Here is a 9005-nt window from a genome sequence, read left to right as displayed (position 1 = left end):
TGTGTAGTTCTGATTGTCACACTGTAAAAATGATGAGGCTTTGGAAAGGGTGGAGAAGAGCATTGCAAGACTGTTACTGGATTGGAGTTTATTTAAAAGATGATGAAAGAGATTTTTTTTTTACACGATGAAAGTGGTAGGTGCTGAGAACGCACTGCAAAGATAGGTGGTGGAAGCAGATACAATAGTAATGTTTATTTGACATGTATATAGGCAAGGAATAGAGTAATGCAAATTATGTCCTGATACTGTAGATTTGCATCATGGTCAGCACAGACATAGAGAGCTGTAAAATCTGCCTCTCTGCTGTACAGTTCTACATTGTATATGTGTAAAGTGGCAGTGTGAGTTGAGATGTAGATACAGACAGAGGTTAACAGGAAATTAGTAGACTCATCTTTAAGACAACTAAAGTCACACAAGACTTCTCATATTCCCTTGGTGTATTGCATATCCTGATTAAATAAATAGCATTTTATACCCTATTCTTATATTTTATATTTCTCACATTACCAAAACTACTTATTCTAAGAATTAATCTGGTGAACCTCCACTACAATATTTCCCGGTTTAATTTCACCTGGGCTTTGAATACAACAGTGTAGACCTTTGTATTCAAAATCTCTTGCAAAAAAAGACCAACATCTTATTTTTGGTCATTTATGCATAAGGGGAGCAATATAAAATGTAAGAATACGATATAAAATGCTATTCATTGTGCAGATTCTAAAGCTATTATATATTCAATGCATGTTTAAAAGAATAGCATTATTGGTATGAAAATACTACAGTAGGAGGAGCTTCCTGGATAGATGCAAGAACATGTACATCATTGGATTGTTGGCAGATAGACTAAAGACAGCTGTGAGGAGGTGGGGTTAGGCTCAGGTGTGTCATAGAGTCATAGTGATACAGTGGGGAAACTTGCCCACATCGGCCAACATGTCCCAGCTATACTAGTCCCATCTGCCCTCGCCTGGTCCATACACACCAAACCTGTCCATCCATATACCTGTCTAACTGTTTCTTAAATGTTGGGATAGTCCCTGCCTCTGGCAGCTATTTCTGTACACCCACCACCCTTTGTGTGAAAAGCTTACTCCTCAGATTTCCATTAAATCTTTTCCCCTTCACCTTAAACCTACAGTATGTCCTCTGGTCCTCAATTCACCTACTCTGGGCAAGAGACTCTGTGCAGCTACCTGATCTATTCCTCTCATAATTTTATATACCTCTATAAGATCACCCTTCATCCTCTTGTACTCCAAGGAATAGAGTCCCAACCTCTACTCAACCTCTCCCTATAGCTCAGACCGTCTAGTCCTGGCAACATCATCGTAAATCTTTTCTGTACCCTTTCCAGCTTGACAACATCTTTCCTATAACATGGTGCCCAGAACCGAACACAACATGCTAAATGCGGCCTCACCAATGTCTTGTACAACTGCAACATGTTCAAGGAACATGCACCTGCACTCCTAGATCCCTCTGCTCTACAACACACATGCTCTAGAATGTTACTTCCCAAAATACAACACCTTACATTTCTCTATATTAAATTCCATCAACCATTCCTCAGCTCACCTGGCCAATCGATCAAGATCCTGCAGCAATTTTTTACAACCATCTTCACTATCTGCAATACCACCCACTTTTGTATCATTTGCAAACCTGCTAATCTTGCCACGTATGTTCTCATCCAAATCATTGATATAGATGACAAACAGTAATGGGCCCAGCATCAAATCCTGAGGCACACCACTAGTCACAGGCCTCCAGTCCAAGAAGCAACCTTCCACCATCACCCTCTGCTTCCTTCCATGAAGCCAATATTCTATCCATTCAGCAATCTCTCCTTGGATCCGATGCGATCTGACCTTCCAGAGCAGCTTACCTTTTGGAATATTCACAAAATGCTGGAGTAACTCAGCAGGTCAGGCAGCATCTCTGGAGAGAAGGAATGGGTGACGTTTCGGGTCGAGACCCTTCTTCAGACTGATTGGTACCTTGTCGAATGTGTATTGGAGGTCAAAACATTAACCATTGCATTTAGTTGTTATCTCTTCTTCACAGAAGGAGAAATTGTATTTTGTTGTATATTAAATCATCGGGTGAGATTATTTAAATCCCTGCCTGCTGTAAATCTAAACAACCTTAACGGAGAAACTTTTCCAAGAAAAGTAACTATCATAGCAAAACAAAACACAATTTAATTCAAAGCCTGACTACAAATGTTGATTGCATCCTCTGCAGGCAACTAGTGTGCATATGATGCCCATTTATATGCATGGTGGCAGTTAGGCATGCACAGTGACCATCATCTGCACTTCTTTCCTACACAGACTTCAAAGATGTGTTTCATATGATTTGGTGTCATATCCAAATATAACACTTCTGCACATCATTGGTTTCTGTCACAGAGGAAAATGTTAGCAGTGGTTTGGCGATGTAACTCCACATTATTTAAAGGGATTGATGTTTGGTTAGGAAAGTCATACTTCAACCATTTATTTTAATAATTCAATTTGGTCTACCCTTCATATTTTGCATAATTCTGTCCCCTTCATCTAGCACTTCCTTTCACCATTGGGCCCAGAAAAATGTATTTCCAAATACTTCTGTCTTGTTCCTCAATGCTCCAACCTTCATCCTTAATGTCCTGACCTCGGGTTCACCCACTTTAATTCCCTGATATAGCAAAGGAAAAGTGTGTGTGTGTGTATGTGTAAAACAAATTCTATTGAGCAAGATGCCTTGGCCCTTCTACATGACAGAATATTGCTGCAGAGGCAAGCATGCAAAATGGTGTGAGATATCCATGCAGTGCTGGTTTAATGATTTTTTTCCGCACAAAAACATTTTAGCCTATTAAATGGTATACAAAAATGTAACATGAACATTGCTTCAAATTGAACTGTCAGAAAGGCACAGCTCCAGTGAACAAAAATAAAATTTGGGATCAATTGGATAGATTTTTTAGATGATACATAGTAAACACATAATACACTTTTCTAAACAGTGCATTAAAAACAAAAATCATAATTCAAGGAACAGTGGGATGCTGTGTGGAACACTGAAGGTGATGACTTTCCTCAAAGGAATGTACGTAATAGCTATTAAAGCCCTCAAGCCTGTCACTGAGTGAGATTTTCTAATCTTGGTTGATCTTCAACCATTTTTATGAGTAATCTCAGTTTAGACCATGCCTCCTCCCATGCCGTGTACATGATTTGAAGACAGATGCCACAATGAGGATCATCATAAGGTGGTGCTGTGGATCCTTTGTCGTTATTCAACATTTACATTAAATTGCAGCATATTGGAAAATTTACAAAAGACCTCAGCTCCTGCTCTGATTTGCTTTAGATCTTTAATACACGATAAACATTGTGCTTCTATAGTGGTATTATTTTTGCAGCATGACTTCTTGAAAAGTAGAAACGAGGAACTGCAGAAGCTGGTTTATAAAGAAAGGTACAAAGTGCAGATCAGCAGGTCAGGCAGCATCACTGGAGAACAGGGATAGGTGGCATTTCAGGTCAGGACCCTTCTTCAGACTGTAGAGATGTTGACCTGCTGAGTTACTCCAGCACGTTATGTATTAATCAACATCTGCAGTTCCTTGTTTCTACACTTTTGTGCTTTCTTTACATATAAGCGCGAGCACTACTGAGTGTGACACGGTTGAATGTGTGGACACTGAGAATGTATGAAGAGTTCTGCACAGTTTTTATTTCAGTGTATACATTTATTCTGAATAAAGTTTATTTTTGGAATTAAAAAATAAATAAAATCCGAAACTGCCCTTTGCAGCAGCTTAAAAGGGACTGCCCCTGTTCCATTAACCATTGCAAAAGATTTAAAATCGAACAAAAGAAACTGGGAGAGCTTTAAATTCGCGCGCGTGCGCAGGGATGGGATAAGTCAGAGCCCCTTGTTCCAATGCAGCGGCTGGTGTGTGCGGAATGCCAGTGATGGACACGCAAGCAATGCTCTTTTTGCTGCCGCCTCCTGAGCACAGAGCATTACCAGAGACACTTTGTGGCAGGAAGTGGGTACTGCGCGATGTTACCGGCTGCATATTGGCGTGCACTCCGTGTGTGAGCACACAATCTGGCAGAGAGGAAAGGGAGGGAGGGAGTGAATGAGCCTCACCGCCGGCGCTGCTGCTGCTGCTGCTGTTGCCACTGCAGCAGTGTGTTGCTTGTGTGAGACCGTGAGGTGGACTTTGTGTGCGCCCGGGCTCCACAAAAAGAAACATCTATATAAAGAAAGGTAAAGGAAATGGATGCATTTTTTTTTAAACCTTAACTTATACACAGTCGGTTGGGTTTTCAGCACCAAGTGAGGTAACGGAATATCAGGATGAGAGGGGAGAGAAATGCCCAAGCGCGAGCAAGGCGGGCGGGCGGGCGGCTGCAGCAGCTGTAGCTGTAGCGGCAGCAGCAGCTCCTTTGTTTGAGTGGGGCGGCACGAGCCCAACCGCCGCCGCTGCTGTTGCTGTTGCTGCTGCTGCTGCTCTAGCGTTGCCGTGGAGGCAAATTGTGCGGCATCGCTGCTCTGCAGCGGCTGCCACCGTGCTGTTGTGATTCATCATATTCCTCTCTCTTTGATGCCGTGAGCGCCCTGCGACTTTAGTGAGGACAGGATTCTGCTTTGCATATTTGATTAATCAGACGGTGTTGTACTTTTGTCTTCTTTTTGCTTCACCATTACCTTTTTTTCTAAATCCAGATTTACCGGGTCGTTAAAGGTTTCGTCGATACATAGAAACATGCACGTTTTATATAAACCGAGTAAATCAGTAAATGCATGTACTGGAAAGATTTTAATGTGGAATTTTGTTTGGCTGTGTAACGGAATGTTGGACTAAGTCCGTTGGATTCGAGTTTTGTTTTCGGAGTGGTGTATTATGAACTGCATTTCAATTGTAATGTTGTGTTCAGCAATCAAGTCCAAATATTTAGCACATTTTCCTATGCAAGTTAAAATCTCTGCGATCTTGGAAACAGCAGTTCGTGGTACCTCCGCTGCAAATTATTACATTTTAGAGTATGGTATCAGTGTGATGGACGTAATGCAAGGAGGAGAAGCGGCAGCGGCACTGTTTCTTCTGTCAGAAGACTGAATGGACCAAAACATACATGTAAACAAAATCGCTGAGCGATTATTTAAAGATTCAGATCACATCACCTGCAGACCACGTACATGATCTATGCATAACTTTGGACCTGAAGGATTCTGAACTTTATTTTATTTTGTATGTTGTAATCTGAAACAAACAATATAGATTTCAATATAGAAAGAACACCATAAAATTTATTTTTAAATCGGGTGTTTTTGGTTTAAAAATCTTACATTGTTGACTGGATAATATTCAGATTAAGTCACCTCAACAAATAATGTTGTTGATACTGTTGTTGATATGTTTGCATGTAAATGTATCAAATTACATTTAAGGTTAACGTTCAAATTTCATATCAAATTTAACTTGCACTTTTTGAAATGTTATTAATGCACTGACGATTTCCCCTTGTTAAACTGCTGCCCTCTTCAAGACAACAATTCCACAGGGATCAGTCAGTCAGTGGTGCATCATTGAAATAATCATTCTTCACATTTGTGGTCATACTAGACATGGCCATTGCCTGATCCTGCTCAGTCCTATTTCTCAATTGGATGAAATAGTGATGGGGATTAGTTTAGTTTGGAGATACAACGTGGAAATTGAGTCCACACCGACCAGCGATTGTCGCACATTAACACTAGGGACAATTTACACATACACCAAGCCAATTAATTTACCACCTGGAGTGTGGGAGGAAACCGAAGATCTCAGAGAAAACCCACGCGGTCACGGGGAGAACCTACAAACTCCAGACAGCATCCTTAGTCGGGATCGATCCCGTGACTCGAGCGCTAAAAGGCAGCAACTCTACCGCTGCGCCACCATGCCGCCCGTACTGCTTGAATTATTAGTGGCTTTGTCAGCTCATTCTTGACTCGCCGGGTACTCGCCACCCAACCCCCCCCCCCCTCCGAGTACCCAACCCCCCCCCCCCCCCACCTCCCTGAGAATCTTCATGCAGGCAGAGTAAAATCTCTATGCCTTCACCCTTCCATTGCTCCTCATTACTAGTCCAACCAGGCAAGCACCACTCTAATTTCCAACTACTCACATTAATGAGTCCCACAACTGCAGCTTAACAGATATCCGGAAGCTGCTGTCACTAATTCAGCCCTCTTTCAGTTTCTGATGATGAACGTTTAACTTCTGTTAAAGTTCAATTCGAGCTAAGAGACAACAAAACACATTAGTCAAACATGGATAAAACAACAATCCTTTATTACGCAAGTGGGAGTGGGAGAGTGATCACCAATATGCTTACATACTAGTAGTCCCTCGTGGCCCAACTCAAAGATACAGCATTTTACAATTTCTTATATGCTGTTCGTCACATAATAGCCTTAGTCACTCTTCCAAGAAGCAACTCCTGTTGTCCTACAGATAGCTTATTCCAGTAATTGTTATTTTCTGTGGATTTTCCAAGGATTACAAGTTTCAGTTATCAGTCACATCCTTATGAGCCATTAGTATTTCTCCCCTTTCAACAATATAGAAGCTACATAAGCTACAAGCAGGTCGGCAGACAATGGTCAATTATCCCATCATGCTGAGTTAATAGCCATTAGCTCTTTCACTTCTCCCATTCACCTTTCCACCCACAATCCTTAGACTGTTAAAGATAACTCTAATGATCTTCCATCATTAGCCAAGGTCAATTACCAAGCACATTGAGAATCAAATCTAAGATGATGCTAGCTGTTAGATTGGATAGGGTTTGTAATGACCAAGAAAAAAAACAACATTGGAATTCTCAAAACAAACAAGTTGATTAATTTCCAAATGAGGTGTTTCACTAAAATTAGGTTAAGGATTAATAATGTCTCAAATACACAAAAAACACTATTTTTACATTGACCTTTGATGTGTCAGATCCAGGAGGTTAGCATCTCTAACCCATCCACCTCTTCCCATGCAGTGTCCTGAAACACCTGTGTTAAGTCTTCAGGATGTGTGCGAGGGTGTAAGTGCTGAAAACTGAGTTGGTTGGAAATAGAGAAAACTGAGGTATAGATGCAGCTTGCCAAAGATGATTAAGTTTATTACCTTTGCACATTCCTCTTAGTGCCATTGTTACTGCGCCGACCGCAATGCTGCCTCCAGAAAGAATATTGCTAAGATTAACAGTCTTCCACAGGCTTTCAGAGCACTATATTTGCTTCTTTTTCTCTCTATTTGTTTGAATCCACAGATTCTAAGTGCAGATAAAGGTTGGAAGTGATAAATTGCTTTTATTTTACTATTTTGGGTCGATTGACCACAGCTGGCATTGCATTAGACTGCTTAGCCAAATATCAGAGTTTATTTGGAAAAGCTTTATGGTTTTGGCAAAGTTCCACAAGTAACTCCAGGTCTCCTTCTGCAGAAGAATTGCACTTGTCCCGTCGTGGGTAGTGCCAGGGGGGTGTTATCAACAACAAGTTGGAATAGCTGTAAAAGTGACAGAATCTTTATTCCCAAGTCAGAAGGTGTGTTTAAGATATGTGTTTAAGACACCTGAGGCTTGTGCTTGGCTGACTATACATTGCAATAATAAGTGAACCACTGGAATAAAATGTTAAAGTAAGTGAATTGTGTCCACCTGCCATTATCTCATGGGCGGATGTTTTAGATACCAGGGTATTGTTTAAAGGAGAACACAGCAGAGTGGGTGGCCCTGGTATCTGGCTCGTACTTGACCCCTGAGTCAGTTTTACTGAATGTTTTAAAAAATATATATATTTATTTTTGAAAAGCATATGTACAAATAGAAATAAAAGACAAATTTGTTACAAAGTTCTTACATAGCTTCAATTAAAAAAAATTTAAAGAGAGAAAATAAAAATAAAGAAGAAAGAAAAAAAAAACCTATAAACTATTGGAAAGGGAGAATAAGAAATTTAAAAAAAAAGGCATAACTATAAAAATTAAAGGGGGTAGATCCTGGAGACAATAACCACAGTTGTACATCCAACCCTAAACTCAAGTTTCAACTTTTAATTTAAAATTTTTATTTTAGTCCTGTGCCAAACCCATTTACTTTTCTAAAAATTCAAATGGAGACCATATTTTAAAAAATAACTCAGGTTTGTCAATTAAGGCAAATCTTATTTTTTCCAAATGCAGGGTCTCTGTCATTTCCGTAGTCCACATTTTAATTGTGGGGGTTATTGTTTTTTTCCAAAATTTAAGTATTAATTTTTTCGCAGTTATTAAACTGTAATCAAGAAAATGTACCTGACTTGTTGTAAAGTTTGTAGTATGTTCTGATAATCCTAATATAATTAATTTTGGATCCATATCCAATTGCTTGTTGATGACTTTAGAAACTATTTAAAAAATCTCCAATCAGAAATTTTGCATTTTTATGATAGTTACGAAAATATGAGTTAAATTAGCTTCTTGAAATTGACATTTATCACAAATAGGAGAGATACTAGGAAAAATCCTATTTAATTTTGTCTTCGAATAATGTAATCTATGTATTATTTTAAATTGTATTAAGGAATGTCTAGTATTATAAGATTCTGATGACGGAATGTCAGTATCTAGGAGAGTATTATAAATAAAGGATATTAATTTATTTGAATTATAATGTCGATTCAGGCATACATCAAGAGTTTCTGGACCTCTAAACTTATATTCTTGCATGTGTACTTTTACATAATCTCTAAGTTGTAAATATCTAAAATAATTATTAACATGTAATCCGTACTTCTGCTGTAAATCCTGAAAAGAAAGAAAAGTTTTACTGAATGTTGAATCATAACATAACATAACATAACATAACAACACTTTATTGTCACTCGGCACAACACCGAGCGAAATTTCAGCAGTCACACAAAACACAGCAAAAAAGAAAAGAACACAGGACACCCGACCCCAACACAAACATCCATCA

The 9005-nt window shown here is 39.3% G+C and overlaps 1 protein-coding gene across 3 annotated transcripts in view; it reads left to right on the top strand.

Moving 5' to 3' along the window:
* The first annotated feature begins 4135 nt into the window (after window positions 1-4135).
* The window catches only part of spina (spindlin a), a 74386-nt gene continuing 69516 nt past the window's right edge, over window positions 4136-9005 (top strand). For 2 of the 3 annotated variants that reach the window (XM_078396130.1, XM_078396133.1), the window contains exon 1: window positions 4136-4275. The gene's annotated coding sequence lies outside the window, so the exon portion shown is untranslated. Of the gene's footprint in view, window positions 4276-4548; window positions 4638-9005 lie in introns of those variants that run through there. The other variant, XM_078396131.1, reaches the window with a different exon arrangement.

The sequence above is a fragment of the Rhinoraja longicauda genome, chromosome 3, assembly GCF_053455715.1.
Source record: "Rhinoraja longicauda isolate Sanriku21f chromosome 3, sRhiLon1.1, whole genome shotgun sequence".
Taxonomy (NCBI): Eukaryota; Metazoa; Chordata; class Chondrichthyes; order Rajiformes; family Arhynchobatidae; genus Rhinoraja; species Rhinoraja longicauda.
The sequence above is the reverse complement of the archived record's forward strand: the minus strand, read 5'-3'. Positions and strand labels throughout refer to the sequence as shown.